The 19,535-nt window shown below is 58.1% G+C and overlaps 1 protein-coding gene and 1 pseudogene across 1 annotated transcript in view; one reads left to right on the top strand and one right to left on the bottom strand.

Annotated features, from left to right (window-relative positions):
* The window catches only part of LOC141958828 (olfactory receptor 51E2-like), a 138,327-nt gene that overhangs the window by 51,734 nt on the left and 67,058 nt on the right, over positions 1 to 19,535 (top strand). The gene's annotated exons all lie outside the window — the stretch shown is intronic.
* LOC141971393 (olfactory receptor 51I2-like) lies at positions 3,621 to 8,745 on the bottom strand (annotated as a pseudogene).

Raw genomic sequence — 19,535 nt, 5'->3', positions numbered from 1 at the left:
AAAGCTGGAGTTACCTACGTCCCGCACCTCTCTTGGGCGCCTGTTGCTGTGGGAGCCGTGGCACATCGTCCTCACGGGGTCTCAGGGTGGGGGCTGATCCCACCTCGTTTCTCTCCCCCAACCTGGGGCGTTTTGTCATTGCCCAGCAGCTTTCAGGGGTTCCTCTCTCCTTTCCCACGCTGGTGGGAAGCTTCAGCTCAGGGCGGAAAAGCAGGCAGGGTACTGAGCTCCTCAGCTTCTGGGGGTTTGACCTAAATGTCTCAAAATCAAATGAATGCAGCGGCTGTATTCGGGGGGGGGCAGGTCTCTGTGCACACGCATCCTTCCTCTGACAGAGGCTTGTCGGGGGGGTTTCCTCTGCAAAATGCCGCCAGTAAGCCACCGAGGTGAGGACCCTCTCCTGGGGACTTGACTTCTGGACTCTCCCTGCTTCAGAAGAAGGAGATAAATGAGAAAAGAAAGACGAAAAGGAGGTGTGAGCGGTCCTGGCGTGGGACACGGAACCTCTGGGGTGCGGCTGCTGTGGGGCAACCTGTGTGACCCCACGGGTTTGTGGCTTCCAAAGCGGCGATGTGCCCCCCCCCTCGTCTGCATGAGGAGACCCCCCCACACCCCCCCCCCTCCATCCCCCCGTGGGCTGTGACCGTCGGGAGGGGCGGGGGGGGCGGAGGAGCGGGAGCATCGTCCCGGACCCCGCATCCCACCCCCAGCAGAGGGAAGCAACGAGCCGCGCTGCCCCTGCTCGGGACCGAGGGATTGCTCTGCGGTGAATTCTTCCTGCTGCTTTTGGAGCCTTCGCCGTCCACAACGTGCTGGGGGGGGGGGGGGGGGGGGGCGGCTGGGGAGGGCTCTGAGCAGGAGCACAGCGGGTCTGACCCGTGAGCAGGGATCGGGCAGAAGTTTGTCATTGAGTCGCAGAATCCCCGAACCCTTCAGGTTGGAAAAGCCCCTCGGGATCAGCGAGTCCAACCCTCAGCCCGACTCTACAAAGTTCTCCCCTGCCCCACATCCCCCACAGCTCATCCCAACGGCCCTGAAACCCCCCCAGGGATGGGGACTCCCCCCTCCCTGGGCAGCCTGTTCCACTCTCGGACCACTCTTGCTGGGAAACATTTTCTCCTCCTGCCCAGCCTGAGCCTCCCCTGGGGCAGTTTCCAGCCGTTCCCTCTTGTCCTGTCCCTGATCCCCTGGGAGCAGAGCCCAGCCCCAGCCTCTCTGCAATGTCCTGTCAGGAGCTGCAGAGAGGGATGAGGGCTCCCCTCAGCCTCCTCCTCCTCACCCTGAACACTCCCAGCTCCTGCCCTGCCTCCTCACAGGATTGATTCTCCAGCCCTTCCCCAGCCTCGTTGCCCTCCTCTGCCCTCGCTCCAGCCCCTCCAGATCTCTCTGGGATTGAGGTGCCCAAACCTGGACACAACCTCCAGGTGTGGCTCCCCCAGTGCCGAGCACAGGGGGACTGTCACCTCCCTGCTCCTGCTGGTCACACCGGTGCTGATCCAAGCCAGGAGGCCGTTGGCTTTCTTGGCCCCCGGGCACGCTGCTGGCTCCTGTTCAGGTGCTGGTCAGTGAGAACCCCCAGACCCTTCTCCCCCAGACAGCTCCAGCCACCCCTCCCCCAGCCTGTAGCCACGCAGGGGGTTGTGGTGGCCCAAGGGCAGGACCTGGCACTTGCCCTTGTTGAAGCCCATCCCACTGACGTTGGCACGGATCCGATCTATCCAGGTCTCTCTGTGGAGCCTCCCTGTCCTCATGAGGATGAGAATGGCCCAAAACTGTGATGCTGGAAGAAGCAGAATTACTGGTCTCCAGGGTGTTTAGTTGGGGCTTGTAATTCCATTATATGTGGGAGGATGCACTTACGTGTCTTCATGGGACATGCAGATGTGTGCCAAGGGGTCTAAGCCTGGGGGAATCCACTGGACCACTTGTTAAAATACTTCTAGTTCCCAGTAACGGGCCCCAAAGTCATGCTGATCTTCCCTGCTGCGGTGCTGGGTGCACAGTCCCTAACAGACGCCGGCAGGAAACACAAAACCAGTTCTTAACTGTTTAAACCATCCTTCCAAGGGCAGGCAGTTTATACAGGGGCTGCACCTCTGGGGCAGCTGGAGGAGAACAGCATCAGCTCAAGGGGGAAGAAATCAGCCTTCGAAATGAGCTGCTCTGGGCTGGCGTGGTGCTGCCGTGCCCGATGGAAACGCCAGCATGTTAATTAGTGCATGTTAATTCAGGAATGACGGTTATTTCAGGAAATCTGGTGGTGTGGCCTAACCCAGGCAAAATGCTCCAGGTGAGACAAAGACGAGCCGAGGGAGGGAAGCACTTGTGTTTTAAAGAGAAGACAATGCTTTTGGGGATGTCTGAGGGCCCAAAGGTCAGTGGTTTGTGTAAGGGGTTCCCCTTGCAGACCTTGGGGGCTGCTTCTGTCAACAGCCCCCCATCTGGGCGCCGGCCAGCTGTGTCTGGGGAGGGTGAACCCTGCTGGCCCCGGCCCCCTCTGCTCCTGACCACACTCATCCTCCCCCTCACGTACAGTGGGCCAAGGCCCAAGGGCCAGTGGCCAGCTGGGCGTCCCCGGGGCCACCGCAGTCCCAGGTGGCCGAAGGGACAGTCGCAGAGGGCAGTGCCTGTCCTGGCACCCACAGTGACACCAGCAATGCTGACGTAGACATGGCCAGCACACCCAGCACCGCTCCTCCCCGACGGCTGGTCAGGACAGGACACGACCCTCGCCCGCTTGGTTCACAACCACTCTTGTGTCCGCGGGTCCCTCAGACCAGACGCCTGTCCAGATCCACGCCCAGACCCCGGGCCCCCTTTGTCCACTCTACAGCTCCAGCCTTGGGTCTTTCCAGGTTCTAGTCTCTTCCCGTCCATTAGTGCAGCTCAGTGTCACCAAGTCTCACCCGTGTGCCCCCGTACGCAGGCAGTGAGGCCGCTCAGAACAGAGCTAGGAGTGAGTTTAATGACAGACAGGACAGGCTGCGGTGATCAGGAGCGTGGCCAGGCGAGTGCGTTGGCTCAGGTGGCCCCTTTACCAGTCCCCTCCATTTCCCATGCTGGTTCCTTCCTGACTCACCTGGACCCCTCCTTTCCCTTGCCTTTGGGCCTTCTCTAAACATCCCCTAATACATTTTGCACATGTCCACAAGCCCCTTAAATCATCCCACATCAAGTTTTACACAAGGCCCGGCGAATATCCAGCACTGTCTGCTCTTTCCCTGTGAATTTTCGTTCCCCCTTCCAGCAGTTCTGCTTGAACCTCTCTCCTCCTGGCTCCTCCAGCCGCCCTTCAGCCGCTGACCTGAAGGTTGTGGTCTGAGTTATTGCCTCCGTTATCCCCTGGGGTTTGTGTATGTAGGTGTGGTTTACTTTTCCTGTCTTTGGCCTCTGTTTATATGTTGAAGAGCCCTTAACCAGAAATCCTTACAAACCACGGCTCCTGCGTCGCAGGGAGCTATCTATCCTTCACCTCCCATATACCTTTTCCCTGCCTTATATCCTTACTTGTCACGTATCCTTACACCAGCAGAAGTGTTTGGCGTGTTCCTCTCTCCTGGCTGGTCTTCTTGGAGTTTGAACCTTGCATAAGACAGCTGGCAGTGGCCACCATGTTGGCTTTACCGGCCAATGGCAACCCTGGACTTGCAGACCCCTCCCTGGCAGAGCATCCTCAGCATCCTTCTGCGGATGGTTTTGGTTTTCACACTGTAAACGATAGGATTCAGGATGGGTGAGGCGAGGAAATGGAGGTTGGCTATGAAAGCGTAGGCCTGGGGGGACACGTGTTTGCCAGACTGGTGCATGATGGACAGGCAGATCATGGGGATAAAGAAGACCAGGAGAGCACAGATATGTGAGATGCAGGTGTTGAGGGCTTTGAGACGCTCCCTCCACGTTACAGTGTTCAGGATGGTCTTCAGGATGAGAAAATAGGACAGGAGGACAAAGAGCAAGTCCAAAACTAGTGTGGAGAGCAGCACAAAAAGGCCGTAGGTGCTGGTAATCCTTGCATCCGAGCCTGCGTGTTTGATGACATCTGGGTGCAGGCAGTAGGGATGGGAGAGTTCGCTGACCTTGGCGAAGCACAGCCGGGTCAGCAGGACTGGGAGTGGGAACTGGACCAGGGTGCTCCTCACGGCGATGGCCACGCATATCTCGGTGGTCACGGAGCTGGTGAGGACGGAGGGGTATCGCAGGGGGTGGCAGATGGCCACGTAGCGCTCGAAGGCCATGGCCAGATGACAGCGGACTCGACATCCGCGAAGGCGTGAATGAAGAACATCTGGGCAAGGCAGGCGCCGAGGCTGATCGCCCTGGCCCCCAGGCACGGCTGGGAAGGTGGACGTGGACAAGCCCAGGTCGGCCACCGCCAGGGCGGCGAGGAGCAGATACATGGGGGTGTGGCGGCGCCGCTCTGCCCTGATGACGGAGAGGACGGCCGAGTTCCCCAGGAGGGCCAGGAGGTAGGCAGAGCACAGAGGAACGGCCAACCACGTCCGAGCGGTTTCCCATGCTGGAAAACCACCCAGAGAGAATGAGAGAGTCCTGCTCTGGCTGCCATTGGTCCCGACTGGGGTAAAACAAGGATGCTCCATCTCATCCCTGAAGAGCTGCCCTGGAACGAAAGCCAGCAGGGTCGCCAGCCACAGGCAGGGGTAGAGCGGGGGCCCTGCAGTGTGAGCCCCGGGTCAGCGAGCCCCTCAGGGCCGAGCTGCTGCCCAGCTGGGCAGGAGCCGCACGGACGCAGTCTGAGCGTGCTCACCCGCCCCTGCTGCGCCCCGACACAGAAACCGCCTGTTTGCGTGGAGACACAGTGCAGGCAGGTCCTGCTTCTGGCTGCCTGGTGTAGCAGGGGCGTGAATGAATTTCTAGAAAAAAAAAAATCTGTGATAGCTCGTGTAAAGGTCAGTCGAGAGAGAGAAGTGACATTGCAGTTAGGGAGGGCTGTGGTGAGCTCTGCTCTTGAATGTTGGGCTTTTCCCGGGGGTCTCCGGTGAAAGGAGCCGGTAACGGCTCGGACACTGCTCTGCCTGGGGAGATGCAGCCACTTTCTGAGGGACGGAGAGCAGTTGGCCTTTTCAGACCAACAAAACACAGGCCATCTGCAAACACACAGAGCAAAAACAGTCTGCTTAAGCTGCAGGACTGTGATTACTCACAAATCAACATGTGTGAATTGTACATGGGTAAATGTAAGCTGGAAATTGCGAGGACATCGTATAAAAGGTGGGTGTCCCTGGGCATCCTCCCACCAGAAATACAGGGAGGGGAGATGGAACGGCTTTTGCAGAAAGTTTTCTTTCTGTAAACTCATTCTGCCAGGAGGGATGGGGACAGGCCTCAAGGGCTGTCATCTCTAGAGTCCTCTCCCCGGGACGTCTCTGCCCACCTCACTCTGGTCCTCACGTCTGTCCCCGAAGGAGCCTCTGCCACAGACGTTCCCCTGCGCCCTTGGGTGTTCCTCCAGGGGCTGCAGGGAGCGAAGCTGAAGCACCCTCAGCATGAATCAGTGGGGGTCACCGAGGGTCCACAGCCCCGCCTCGGCTTGCTGTGCTCCACGTCGGCTTCCAAACATCTTCCAGAGAGGTCTCGCCCCCAGCCTGTCCCGTAAGGACATCCCCCGGGAAGCCACGGGGAGGAAGGGGGGGGGATGAGGGTGCCTAAGAGGGTTTTCAGAAACTGCTCTGGAAACGACTGGTTTGGACAGCCAAGTGAGATCTGTGATGGAGGTTTATGTCACCTTCTCTGGAATATCCACCTGTAAGGCTAGAAAAGTTTCTGAAACTAAAATCATCGCATTTAAAAATACCTAATCTATCTATCTCTTCAGAAAATTGCAGCACTATTGCCATTCTTCCCTCAAACTCATACGGCTTCTAACCCACCGCGTATCTCTGCCCTTCCCCATCTCGGTGTGCAGGTTTCTGGCCCGAAGCAGCACCCCTGGATCCCCGCAAAGCCAGGACGGGTTCCAGGGTTTGGCCTGGCCTTGCACACAGCTGCAGAGTTTAGCATGGGGGGAGCTTTCTCCAGCCCCCACGCGAAGAGTGTCAGAGATCATCCCCACAGCACATGGAGGGGCAGAAGGAGGAGTTACGGGGGAGTTATCTTCAGACACAAACGGATCAGTTAAAGCTGCTCTAATTCCCAGTTCAGTCTCCACCCTGAGAGTACAGGACCTGTCAGAGGTTGTTTTTAATCGCCCTAAATTTCTGGTTCGCCCCATGTCTCCCTCCAGAGCTCTGGCTGTGCTTTAGTGCTAAGGGGGGGGGGGGGGGTGCACGAAGACCTGGGGGTCTCCCTTGTCTCATCTGCCTTTTACGGCACAAAAAGTAGCTCCCCCCCCCCGAGCTGGGACAGGAGAGTGTGAGCTGGGGCTGGGCTGGCAGAAGGCCAGACCCTCCCAAATTTGAGACCAGGTCCCTGCTAAGCTCCCCTGTGTCACAGCCTGGCGGGAAGAGCCCGGAAGAAGGGTGAACCCTTTTGGAGATGACTCGTTTTAATTTCTGGAGTCGGAAGTACTCCAGAAAATGACAGATTCCACAGATGCGCCTCAGGGTGTCACTGGGAGTCAGTGTCCCCCCAAAACTGTGAGGGAAAGGGGCTGCGCCCTGCCCTAGGGTGAGGGCAGCCGCGGGGCTGCGTGTTCCCCTTTGCGAGCAGGAACACGTGAGGGTCTGGGGGCTCCCATCTCCGTGCCACCCCCCTCAACAGGGGACAGAGCACAGCTCCTTGGAGCAGCACCCACCTGGGTAGCTGGGAGGAGCTGGCCCGCAGGAGGGTGACGGGGTGTTGGCAGACGCACACGGACCCTGTCGGGGTCGGGACCCACTCACCTGCTTCGCTCGCCACCACCCCACACTCCCCACAGCTCGGGCACAGCCTGCTCCTGATCCTCAGGGCTTGCAGCACGGAGGATTTATGGAAGAGCCTGAGCAGCCCCCGTGGGAGAGGGCTGGCCTGGGAGCAGGAGGGCTCTTGGTTTCTCAGCTCCGAGCAGATGCATTAACCCCACAGCACCAGCTTGTCCTGGTTTTGACTGGGATAGAGCTCACTGGGGTTTTTTTCCCTTCCTTCTTAGTAGCCAGAATAGTGCTGTGTTTTGCACTCAGCATGGGAGTTGACAGGAGAAGGATGTTGGTAGCGCACTGATGTTTTTAGCTGTTGGTAAAAAATCAGCCACCTCAACTCCCCATGTCCTGCCTGCGCGCGGGGGCACGAGGAGCTGGGGGGCAGCGCGGCCAGAGGACGCAGCGCGGCCAAGGAAATATTCTGTATCATCCAGCACCATGCCGAGGGTATACAGATGAGGGTTGATCGGGAGGCTCCACTCGGGTTTGGGGATGGTGGTTTCAGGTTTCTCTCTCCTCTGGGGTCACTGGCCGGGAACAGGCTGGGCGCTGCTCAGCAGGTGGTGAGCAACCACGTTGTGCCTTACCCGTTTGTACTTTCTATTCTTGCTAGTATTATTATCATTATTACTTTAATTTTATTTTCTTTCAATTATGGAACTGTTTTTATCTCAAGCTGAGCCTCCTTCCCCTCACCCCTCGGGCTCTCTCCCCCCTGCCCAGGGGTAAGGGAACAAGCGGCCGCGTGATGTTTGGCCACGGGTTGTGTGACACAGGTCGGCCCTGGCATGCGGCGCCGCTCTGCACCGTGCCACCGTGCTGCTGGTGGGGGCAGGGGATGGATGCGCCCTGCAGACCCCTTCCAGAGATGCCCCCTCCTCCCCCTGGCCTCCCCCTCCGCGCAGAGGCGTGGTTGGGGTAAAGGAGCTCCTGCTCTGGGGCGGGGTGCTGGGCAGATGAGTCCTAAAGGTTGTTCCCAGCCCCACTTCAGTTCTGTGGGTGTGGGAGGAAACTCTGGAACAGGGCCCTGGTCTCTGGGTTAGACCGGAGCTATGTGGCCTTGTGTCCTGTACCCCAGAGCGGCCCTGAACAGGTGCCAAGAGAAGAACGTACGAACAGGGCAAGTGTGCTTAGTAATTCCTCCAGCACTCTGTGTTCTAGAGGATTCCTGAGCCAGAACCGGTTCATATATACATCATAGCCCAGGAAGGACTTTTTTCTTCCACCATTCATTTGAATTTTAATTTTGGTAGCTGCCACACACAATGGCAAGAAGATCTAGAGCCACCACTTCATGCTTGTTCTGAATGTGCTTCTCCGGAGGGCTCCTAATTCACGTACTGGGAGAGCTGGCGTACACCTGATCCCTGGCGCCCATCTTGGAGTCCCTCAGAGGTGGCTTGTGCTGACAGAGCCACAAGCAGTGTCCGTGGTGTCACAACTGCCTTCCTGCGGTGCTGCGTGATGTCTTCAACGTCAGGTCATACCTCAAGGCCAAGGGGCTTTGGGCACCCTGCTCTAGTGGAAGGTGTCCCTGCCCGTGGCAGGGGGGTTGGGACCAGATGATCTGCTTAGGTTAATGGTTGGACTAGATGATCTTCAACGTCTTTTCCAACCTAGATGATTTTGTGATTCTGTGATCTTTAAGGTCCCTTCCAACCCAAACCATTCTATGACTCTATGATCTTGGTTCTCCAAGATGTGCAGGGTTTGCCTTCCAGGAACTCTTGTCTCAAGTTCTTTCGTCCCTGTGGGACCCTCATCTGAATGGTCCCACATCTGCATCTCTGCTCTCTCTCACCTTCCAGCTTTCTTCTTCATCCACCATTTCAGAACCACTGTCTGCCACCCTGTCCACGTCCTGCTGGCCAGCCTGGGCCACCCAGACCATCAGCCTCACTGGGAATGGGGTGAAGACCAAGGAGATGTGGGTGTCTGACTTGCCCTGTTAGAAGCAGCACATCCCGGAGCCCAGCACTGCTCAGGCTGGTAAGGCTGGATGAGCCTCAACTCAGCAGCACCCCCCCTTCCCGGCTGTCCCCAAAATGCCCCCTTGAACATCCCAGCTCCCCTCCAGCTGCCCTGGTCATTCCAAGCCCCTGTGGTAACTTGCCCAGCTTTTAGTCCTCCCATTGGGGTGCTTTGGGGTGCGGAGCCCCCAGGTGCAGCCGCTGGAGTGGTGGGATTTGAGCGACCACTCTGAGATGGTCCTCAGGGACCGGGGCACGAGCACGCCCCTGGGTGACACGCTGAGTTCGGTCTGGCCAGAAAAGATGCTCCGGAACATCCACCTCCATCCCCATCAGCTCTGCGTGGGTCTTCCCTGCACAGACCTCCCGCTCCAGTCGTGTCGTGTGGGGCAGGCAGCCCTGCGGTGTCGGAACGATGCTTTAATTCGGGTCGGCAGCATGTCTCGGTGTGATTTAAATCCCCTCTCAGCCCTCAGAAAGGGTCTTGTGAGAGGCAGAAGGTTCATGGGGGTCTCTCTAAAGCTGGGAATGGATTTTACTGCAGTGCTTGGTGCACTGATGGATGAAGCGTTTTGAAAACAACACGATAATAAAATAAATGCCACAGGAGGATTTCATCTGACTAGAGGAAATGATGAGAACAAAATGCTTTAATGGCCACTGCTGGTGAGGGGGGGGAAATGGAATATTTAGTGCTGAACATTGTAGCTCAAGGGCCTTGGCGTGGATGAAGATGGTCAGATTTCAGTTCCTAAAGTTATATTTATTACTGTATTCTTTGGGGCCTATCTTCCCCCACTGGTAAAACAGTAATGAAGAAATATGGTGCACAGGGATACGGTGAATGCATTTTTATTGCAGGGAGGAATTGCATTAGGGAAATGTTAACTTTAAAGACCTAAACCGTTTGTGCCTGTGCAGTCATTTTGATGGAGGTTTGTTACCGCGGCCATCACGACCCCCCGGCGGGGAACAAGCCAGGCTGGAGGCAGCGGCTTGAGCACCAGCCTTGAGCTCCCCCGCCACGGGCACAGCGGGTCCCGCCTGGGCCGTGGCCCGGGGGTGGTGGCAGGTGCCTTGTTTTCAGAGTTTAACTGAGATAAGCAAACCGTGTTCCCCTTCTGGATACCCGGGTTTAATTTCCACAGCTGCACACAAAAACTGGTGGTTTGTCAAGGGGGGGATTTTGCTCAAGCACGAGCACTGACTGTTCACCCACGCTGAGGAACGAGTCACTCCACTGAGCCAGGATCTCCTCTTGCTCCCAGTTCCTCCCACAGCAGAGCAGAGCTGAACCAATTTCTGTAAACCCGGGTGCCTGGAGGTGACGTTAGAGCCTTCCCAGTCCAGACCAGCTCCAAAGGGCTTTGCTGTCTCTGTGCCCAAACGTGCAAGGAGAAGGCACCAGCCTCCTGAATGCCCGTGCAGGTGGATGATTTCCATTAAAATCGGTGGATGTGGGAGTCCCTGGGCACTGCAGTGGGGTCAGAACAAAGGAGGAAAATGGTACAGAGGAGGAAAAGGAAGAAAATAGGGAATTCACCCACACAGTCTGTCCTCGTGCACTTCCTCAGACCCAAAAGGTGTGGGAAGGGACTTGATCCCAGCCCAGAAAAAACAGAAAATGCAGCCGCCGCTGCCTTGGTCTCGGTGGAGGCAGGGTGAGGCCTCCCCGGGGAGGCAGCTGCTGGGGAGGCAGGACTGGGTTTTGCTAACAGAGAGATTTACTGGACTGGGGAGCGGGGGTCGCTGGAGCAGCACACGCAGGCAGCAGCGCAGAACAGGACATTTGCTGGGGCAGGGGGACACTGCCCTCACCCCTTTGCTCAGCTGCTGGCCATCCAAGGCCCTGTTTTTTATCACCAGGGTCAGCTCAGGAGCAAAATCCACCGCTGCGGGCACAGGGAGCAGCGAGCCCCTTGCCAGGATCCCCGTTCCCCCCCCAGCCTCCGCGGGTGGTTTCTGACCATGGTTTGTCACCGCAAGAGGACGGGCCCCGCGGGCCGGGGACCCAGAGCCGGGCGGTGGGTGCAAGGGGCTTTCACACGCCGTGCTGGTGTGCAAATGAGAGTGCAAAGCGCAGGGGAGCAGCCCTGCTGCTGCTGGGGCTTGGGCACGCCTCTGGGAAAGAGTGGGGGCAGCCAGGCCTGGGGGGCAGCTCAGTCCCCCCAGCTCTGCTCTGCTCGGGAAAAAACAAACCTGGGTTGTACTTCTGAGAGCGGCTTTGGATTAAGCCCCCGATTAGCAGCACAAACCCAGCCTGGAGAATCATCACCCAAACTGGGGAAGGGCAGGGGGGTGCTGGGGCAACGAGCCGGCTCTGCCCCAGCAACTCTTGCAGGGTGGCTCGGCCAGCCTTGCTTTTCTTTCCCCCTCCCTTCCTTAAATCCATATTTCCCTGCCTGGAAAACAAACAAAAACTCCAAGAAAACCCAAGTTTCCCTGCCTGGAAAGAGAAGTTTGCTTTCCTTTGCGCCAGCCCAAAGGCCTGAGTGACCCCTGGCCCGCGCTGCCTGCGGTGGGGACGGGGCTCATGCCAGCTCCCGGGACGAAGATCTCAGCTGGGTTTCGTACTCTTTGAGCTCAGCCTGGGCAGTTTAATGCTTCCAAACACAAATGTTCTGTGCCGTGGCTCACCCTAAACCACATTTATCCCAAAGCTGCCCGATCCCAGAGGAAGGGACCAGCTTTACAGCGCCCGCGGGAGCTCGCCCAGAGCACGGCCGGGGTCGTGACACAAACACCAGCCTGGCCTGGCATCGGCTGACGGGGGCCTGGCTGAGGGAGATTATATCATCTTGTATCCCTGGGGGAGGAGGAGGGCACGGGACAGCAAATACCCCCTTTTCCTGAGGGGGGTCCTGCCCTGCCATGAGCATTTCATGGTACTTTGGGTGAGCAGCCGCCCTGTTCGGTGCCTCAGTTTCCCCACGAGGAGAAACTTCCCAGGGGGGAGCCCTCTGATCACCCCAGAGCCTTTCTGGGGGGGGTGGGGGTGGGGGGGGTGAAGGCGATGTACTTCCCCCTCCTATGGAAATAGGGAAGGTTTCAAAAGCAGCCAGCACATTTCAGCATCACCACCCCACACACAGACTTGCAGCGGGGCAGGAGGGGAGCATGAAGACGAGGGGGTGGGTTATCAGGACACGTCCCACCGACCCTGTGGGAATATGAGTCACCTGAGCCCGCCAGGGGCTCCGAGAGACGAGGGCAGCCATGAGAACCAGCAGGGTGGGCAACCCAGGGCCGCCCTCTCGCTCCTGGTCCTGCTAAGAAAAATCAAAAAGAAAAAAAAAAGCAAAAAAAAAAAGCAGCATATTTTTTCAGGTGGTTGCCACACTGCCTCAGCAGAAATATTTTCTGCTGTGTCAGAAGTCTGACACAGCATAAAGGGGAAGCTGCTCCCGGGCCAGGGGCTGCCTTATCTGTGCCCAGCCGGGCTCCTGTTTGTGCCGCCCGAGTTATCGCCCCGCCGCAGCCCCGCGCTGGGAGAGGTTCCGTGACTCAGCACCCTGCGAGCTCATCGCGCTCCGTTTGCGGCGGGGCAGCCCCAGCCGTTCGGCCGAAACAGCTGAAACAGCCCCCGGCAGAACACGGGCTCGAGCCGTGCTGGCCTCAGAGCTGCCTCTCCGAAAAAGACCCTCGAAATAAAGTGTCCAGTGCGAAATGGGGTGACACGGGGTCTGTGGGATGTTTGCTGGCCACCGTCAGCTCAGCCCCACAGCGACGCCGTTATCTGGGGCTCCCGGGGAGGGGGGGATCCGCCAAGGGCACGATGCTGGGATGGCGGCTTGGTGCTGTGGAGAGCGGGGCAAAACCAGTAACGGCCTTCGGGCCAGTCCCTGATTCACCCACCAGTCCTGGGAGCACTGGGTGGGCCCCTCGGCCTCTGGCGGGGCGGCTGGCAGAGGGTCTGCCCCAGCACTCGGGGCAGGGTCTGCTCCCAGGGGAGGGGTGGATGGCGCAGGCAGCCCCCGGGCAGCGGCCGCAGGGGGGTTGCCCAGGCTGCCCCCCCCCCCCTTCAGAGCTGCTTTTGCCACTTGAATAAGGATGGTGCCAGGCTGGGTACAAGCCTCGCTCTCTCCTTCCGAAACCCAAGTGCCAACTCAGAAGCAGGCCTGGCTCTGCCCACTGCCAGCGCTGGCTGCTGGAAAGGCATCAGGGGGACGTAACCCCCTCAGGAAAGGTGCCCAGCTGGTCCCGTGCCCCGAACGGGAGGAGGAAAGTCCTTGTCTGAGCTCAGCTGTGCACGTCTCGGCCCTGGGAGCCTTCCTTGCTCACAGGTTCATCTTTCAGTAGCAAGTGCCCCGGGACTGTAACCCAAGAGACAGGTCTTGTGGTTCCCATCCAGTGCCAGGGGTTTTTGGGGGGGTCTGTGGCTGGGGGAGCCTTCTGCAAGGCAAGGAGAGGCAGAGCTACAGGCCTGCAGCAGGGGCTGTGCGGGGAGGACTCGCCAGGTCCCCTGGAGCTACCCTGCTGCTGAGGAAAAAAGGATTCTGGAGCCTTGTTAGGGGGAGAGCGAAGCCATTTGCCCTTCCTCTGAAGTCTCTGGGGTTTAAATGTGTGAAGGGTTACCTGCTCCTCACACTGATTTGATTAAATCAGTGCCCACTAGTTTTGGGCCCCTCACCCCAAAAAGGCCATTGAATGACTCGAGCGTGGCCAGAGAAGGGCAACGGAGCTGGGGCAGGGTCTGGAGCACAGGTCTGCTGGGGAGCGGCTGGGGGAACTGGGGGGGTTCAGTCTGGAGCAGAGGAGGCTGAGGGGAGACCTCCTGGCCCTCTGCAACTCCCTGCCAGGAGGGGGCAGAGAGGGGGGATGAGTCTCTGGAGCCAAGGCCCCAGCGCCAGGCCCCGAGGGAATGGCCTCAAGCTGCCCAGGGCAGGGTCAGGCTGGCTCTGAGGAAGGATTTCTGTGCAGAAGGGGCTGTTGGGCCTTGGAATGGGCTGCCCAGGGCAGGGGGGAGTCCCCGGGATCCCTGGAGGGGTTGAAGAGTCGGGCTGAGCCAGCGCTGAGGGATCTGGGGGAGTTGGGAACGGTCAGGGGGAGGGTCATGGTTGGGCTGGAGGAGCTGCAAGGGATTTTCCAACCTCCATGATCCTGGGATTCTGTACTTCTGCCCAGCACAAGTACAACCAGGCGTCCTCCCGGAGCAGTGGGCTCCTCTGCTCTCCCCACAGCAAGACTCGGTCTGTCCCAGGAACTCTGGGCTCCCTTTGGGACCGCAGGTGAGGGAAGGTGGGGGGGAGAGGAGAGCAGCCTTACCTCTGAGGTGCGAGGTGCTCCCCAAGGCACACGGGCAGGGGTGGGGGGAAGGCAGCACCGGACGCCTTCAGCAGCCAAGCGAAGGAGCCCGCTGGTGCCCACCGGTGGGATTTGGAGCCACGTGTGCCTCGAGCACTGCAAAAGCCCCCAGATTTTCAGAGGCAGAGGTTTCACGCCTCTAGCCTAAGGTCCTGAGGAAGGACTCCGGCCCGCCTGGCACAGGCAGGCTCCCTCCCGCGGGGATCTCCCTCCACAGCCCCGACCCTCCATGCGCCGGGGGCTGACCCTGACCCTCTGTGCCAGCACCTATTCGGCTCTGTGGCTCTTCCCCTCCCAGGCCCGTAAAGCACCAGGTCCAGCCCTGGGCCATGGGTCTTTCTGGCCACATTCTGCTCCCTTCAGCTGACAAATCTGAGTTCAAGCCCTGCATCAGCAGAGCTGCATTTGCAAAAAGAAGCTGAGTCCAGGGGAATTCCCTGCTGACAGGGAGCCAGGGCAGCCCCCAGCTCCAGGCAGTGTTTGTGCCTGCAGACCCGCAGGGATACTGCGAACCGCCAAGGGTCCGAGGTCTGGATCAGCTGAACTGCCAGAGCAGAGCGATGGCATTGCAGGATTTCCGTGCGTGAGCAGAGGGATGGGGTCCCTCACCCTCTGAGGGCTTTTTGCGTTGTAGGACTCCTAACCAGGGCACTAGAATTCATGGCACCGTGTTACCCCGTGGTATCACAATCATTTATTTTGTCTGCATGAGCAGGAGACCCTAGAAGGGACCTTTGCTGTGGGTCTGATTTTCCATCCCTTTCTCTGCCCTCCGCTCGCCTCCTGCTCTGGCAGCGCCCAGGGGCCTTGGGGAACACACACCTGGGGATCCCCACATCTCTAGAGGGGCAGAGATCAGTGACTGGGAGTCGGCTCCCCCACTCCTGACCAGCTGTGTTGGTGCACCCTTTGCTCTGGTGTGGGCGCTGCCGCTGGGCACCAGGCGGGGGGGGGGGGGGGGGGGGTGTGTGCCTGGAAACCTGTCCTGTAACACATCGCACTTGCCCTAGGGGAAAAAAATGATTGAAAAATTCAGTGTACCCCACAGATACCAGGGCTGATGTGAGGATGGAGACATGCCTGTCCGTATGCCAGCAGGCAGCAGAGCCAGACCCCAGCCCCACCAACGATGCACCTCATTTCTGCTAAATCCAGGGGCAGAAAACAGGCTGTCACATCTTGAGCACAGCCGGGCGCTGGCTTTTATCTCGGGTTGCAGCGAGGGCGGCAAGGAGCTATCAGGTGTGGGGCTCACAGGGTGTGGGTGGTGATGGGCTGCCCGTGGGTGATAGAGGGGGAGCGGGGCACGGCGAGGGTGACGGGGTCCCCCACCCCCGCTGTCAGGCCGATAGCCGAGTGTCGAGAGACATTGCTGGGGCTGGGGATGCCACACCGGCCCGAGCCAGGGAATCCTCCTTGTGGGGAGCGGCTGGGGGAACTGGGGGGGTTCAGTCTGGAGCAGAGGAGGCTGAGGGGAGACCTCCTGGCCCTCTGCAACTCCCTGCCAGGAGGGGGCAGAGAGGGGGGATGAGTCTCTGGAGCCAAGGCCCCAGCGCCAGGCCCCGAGGGAATGGCCTCAAGCTGCCCAGGGCAGGGTCAGGCTGGCTCTGAGGAAGGATTTCTGTGCAGAAGGGGCTGTTGGGCGTTGGAATGGGCTGCCCAGGGCAGGGGGGAGTCCCCGGGATCCCTGGGGGGGTTGAAGAGTCGGGCTGAGCCAGCGCTGAGGGATCTGGGGGAGTTGGGGACGGTCAGGGGTAGGGTCATGGTGGGGCTGGAGGAGCTGCAGGGGCTTTTCCAACCCGGATGACTCTGGGGTTCTGTGAAACAAGGCAGAGCCCTGTGCTGGGAGAAGTGCTGCAGCGGTGTGTCAGGGTTCATCGTGCTGTGGTGGAGACTCATCACGCAGCTGGTCGCAGCTGGAAAACCCCACACAGCTCCCCTGCCCCATCGCTCTTCCCCTCTGCGCCCCGGAAAGTGCTGCATCCCCCATGTCCCTCACCCGAGCTGTCCCCCTCGGTGTCCCCTCCAGCTCAGAGCTCAGCCAGGCTCATTTTTCAGCCCCGGGCAGAGGGGGCAGGGGCCTGAGCCCTTCTTGTGCTGAAGAGATGAAAACCCTGGCAAAGGGAGGGCTGAGAGCAAACCACCAACTCGGTCACAGGCAGGAAAAACGCTGCCTTAAATGAGAGTGTCTTGGAGACAGCTCGTCAGGAATAAAAAAGCTGCTTTTGCCTATTTCTGGATTGCTTTTCCCCGAGTTCTTGTCTTGAGGAATAACTCAGAAGCTGTTTAATTAAATCTTTAGCTTTCCCCTGAAGCTTTTCCCAGCTCTCAGGCCTGACCTTGTGCCTCTCATCTCTTCACCTCGCTCAGCTCTGAACCCCCCCCAACCTGGACTGGCTTTAGGGCCGAGTATGTGCTGGTGAATCCCTTTACAGGGAGTAGGGACAGGGATGTGGGAACATCTCCTGCTGTGCCCTGGGGGTCCCCTGTGCATTTCTGCTGCCACCAACCCCCAACCTCCAGGCAGTGCCACCTGAGACCCAAATTTCAGACCCAGGAGATTCCCTACAGAATTAAAGCCATACAGTAAAAGGCTTTAAGTCAATTAAAACACTTGCATGATAAGTAAGTCGTTATGTGGCGTGAAATTCAGGCCAGAGCAGTCAGAGCAAGGGGTGCTCTGCCCCTCTTGGAGTCAGGCCTAGAGGGTACAAAGGGTTAAACCTGGATCCTGAAATGAGAGATCCCTGTTAGGGGCAGAGAGGCATTCATTTACCCCACAGTTATATCTTCCCTTAGTTTATTGTTAGGGCAGAGAAACAATTTGAAGTGTCTTTGTGTTGAGAGCAGAGTGCCTCGGGCGGTGAGCCGCAGCTCAGTGCCGGAATTCTCCTTGGTAATAACATCAGGCTCTGCCTGTTTGCTGTAAAACCCCAATCTGCTCCAACCTCCCCGCGCTGCGCCGGTACCTCTTCTCTTTATGGTCTTTTTAATTTTCCCTTTCCCTCCTATGGAAAAAAAAAAAAAATTGCATTTTTTTAGAAATTCTCCTTGGCTTTCACGTTCAGGCCAGCAAGCAGTCGCAGGCAGGAGCAGCGGTGTAAGTGATGGCGCTTTCAGACCCGTCTGCTGCTGCTCGGCATCGCCCTGACGGCGGCACCGACCACGTCCTGCGCAGGGTCACAGCACCCGCTCTGCCCCTTCCCTGGCGCTCTGGGAGCATTATGGAAGGCTTTGCTCTGCTCCGGAGTTTGGGGCTCCCCTGGACGGGCTCCTGAAGTCCCCTTTTGCCCCGTTTTCTGGAGCAACCCTTTACATTAGCAGGGGTGAGGGGGGAAGTTAGCTCTGGCCTTCAAGTGAGATCAAATGAGACACAGCCAAAGGAATGGGGGGAGGGGGGGGATGCAGGAGGAGGCTGAAGCTCATGAATTCATCATATACGAATTTACAGCCCACAGTGCTGTAAAAGGTCGTTGCTGTTATGGACTCTCCACACGCAGAGGCGTACAAGTCTGCAATATGACCCTGCCCTGATTAGCTGGCTGATTCACCCGCTGCTATTCCTTTTCTGCACTGCCCATCCTCTGGCATTTAAAGAGTTTAAAGAATTACCGTGAGTGTAAAAGAAGCCATTAAACAGAATCAATACAGAAAAGCAGCACCAGATGAGCTGCAATGTCTTCAGCCTCTCTTCCTCCTCTCTCCCCTCCGCCTTCCCCCTTCCCCTCGGCTCTTTGTGGCCGTGGTTTCCCCTCCTGGGAAGCCGTGGCCCTGCTCCCACAGCTGCACCAGCAAAACCAGACCCTGAACGGGTCCAGGCATGGGACCAGGACCTGAGGTTTCTCACCACCAGCCACGTCTCTGCCTGCTTTCCTGCAGAGCCCAGAAAAACAGCATTCATTAACCACATGTGTTTTAATATTAATACTGCGGTTAATACTCTCCTCCCAGCCTCTGGGTTTGATGTTGTCCCGCTTGTCCCAGCTTCACAGTTCTCCTGATCTCTGCCACCCCTCCCGGAGCTTTTTCATGCTGCTGGTTCAAATGCAGAAGAAAAGCATCATTATCTTTTCTCTTTTAAAGTTCAGCTTTGCAGAGCTGAAAATGAGGCTCTTATCACAGACGAGGCAAATGCATCGCTAATAATAGACCCAGATGTAGCTTGGATTTTATTTTCAATGTGGGTCTGCCAGGAAGTGCGGGCTAGGGGATGAGAGAAGCGATACATGAAAGGGAAGCGCTGGGCCGTTTCGTTTCACCCCCCAGCTGAGCGTCCAGCTGCCGTGGGCAGCGCTGTGCTCGGTCGGGCGCGTCGGCTGACGCCCGCGGTGGGAATAGCTGCCGTGAATTTAGGATAGCACACATTGGATTTTGCTCTTTGAGGCCTGTCTTATTGAAAATTGACAACTTCTGAAGTCTTCAGATCTTCTTAAGAACCAAGGGCGTGTTGACTGTGTGTCTGCTCTTTAGGTGAGGAACCAAAGCAAGCCCTGGCCACCTGCACGATACATTTATCTGCGCCGAGCAGCCTCCGCTCCACATCGTGTTATCAGACCACTCCGGTGCCTCGCTCGCTGCTGCAAGGGGCCTGTGGGCCTTGCCTGGGATCCAGAAATTTTAAAAATGAATAATTTCTCCCAGGACCCTGCAGCAAGGAGCTGTAACGTGACCGCAGACATGAACGCAACTGGATGTAGTGATGGGCTGGTGCCACTGCTCAGCGTGGCTCCGATGAGGCGGAGGGACCAGTATCGATCTGTAACTGGGACGGGTCAGAAGTCTGGATGAAACCTCCTAGACTGCCTACAGACAGACCAGAGCCCACGCTCTTGTCAGGACACCCCCTCCTCCTGCACCCTGGCTCTGCCTCTGAGAACAGGTGCCAGGCTCGGACCAGCCGGGACCGGGGCGACGCACTGAACGGTGACAGACTCACACCCGTTTGGTGAAGGGGGGGGCACTGCCAAGAGCAAACGCTGCTGCACTCTGCACAAGCTCCCAATTTATTCCCACCCGTTTACACAGGTTTGTTTTTACTTTTGCATCCTACTGGATCTCAGGTTTTGCCTCTTTACTCCTCAGACACTCACCACACTCTGCAGGGGCTGTTTTTCACACACATGGTGTTACTTAACGCTGCCTCAGTTTCCCCACAGTCATTCTTCTGACCTCACGGTCAGTTTACATTTTGCTAACCTCCAATTCTTAATTCCCACATGTGGGAGCAGAGCTTCACCCGAAGGCTGAAAAACAGGGCAACACCTGTGTAGTTCAATGGGAAAGTGACACCCGGAGTCACCCGCAGGCCTCCGGTCAGACCCTGAACGGGGGGGGATGGTTGTGGCATGGTGGGTCCTGCTATCCTTGTGCAAAGTGTTTAACGTGGCGGCAGGGCGAGGCCAGGGAA

Source organism: Athene noctua, chromosome 1, assembly GCF_965140245.1.
Source record: "Athene noctua chromosome 1, bAthNoc1.hap1.1, whole genome shotgun sequence".
Lineage (NCBI taxonomy): Eukaryota > Metazoa > Chordata > Aves > Strigiformes > Strigidae > Athene > Athene noctua.
Note: the sequence above shows the minus strand (reverse complement) of the source record. Positions and strands in the feature narration are given on the sequence as shown.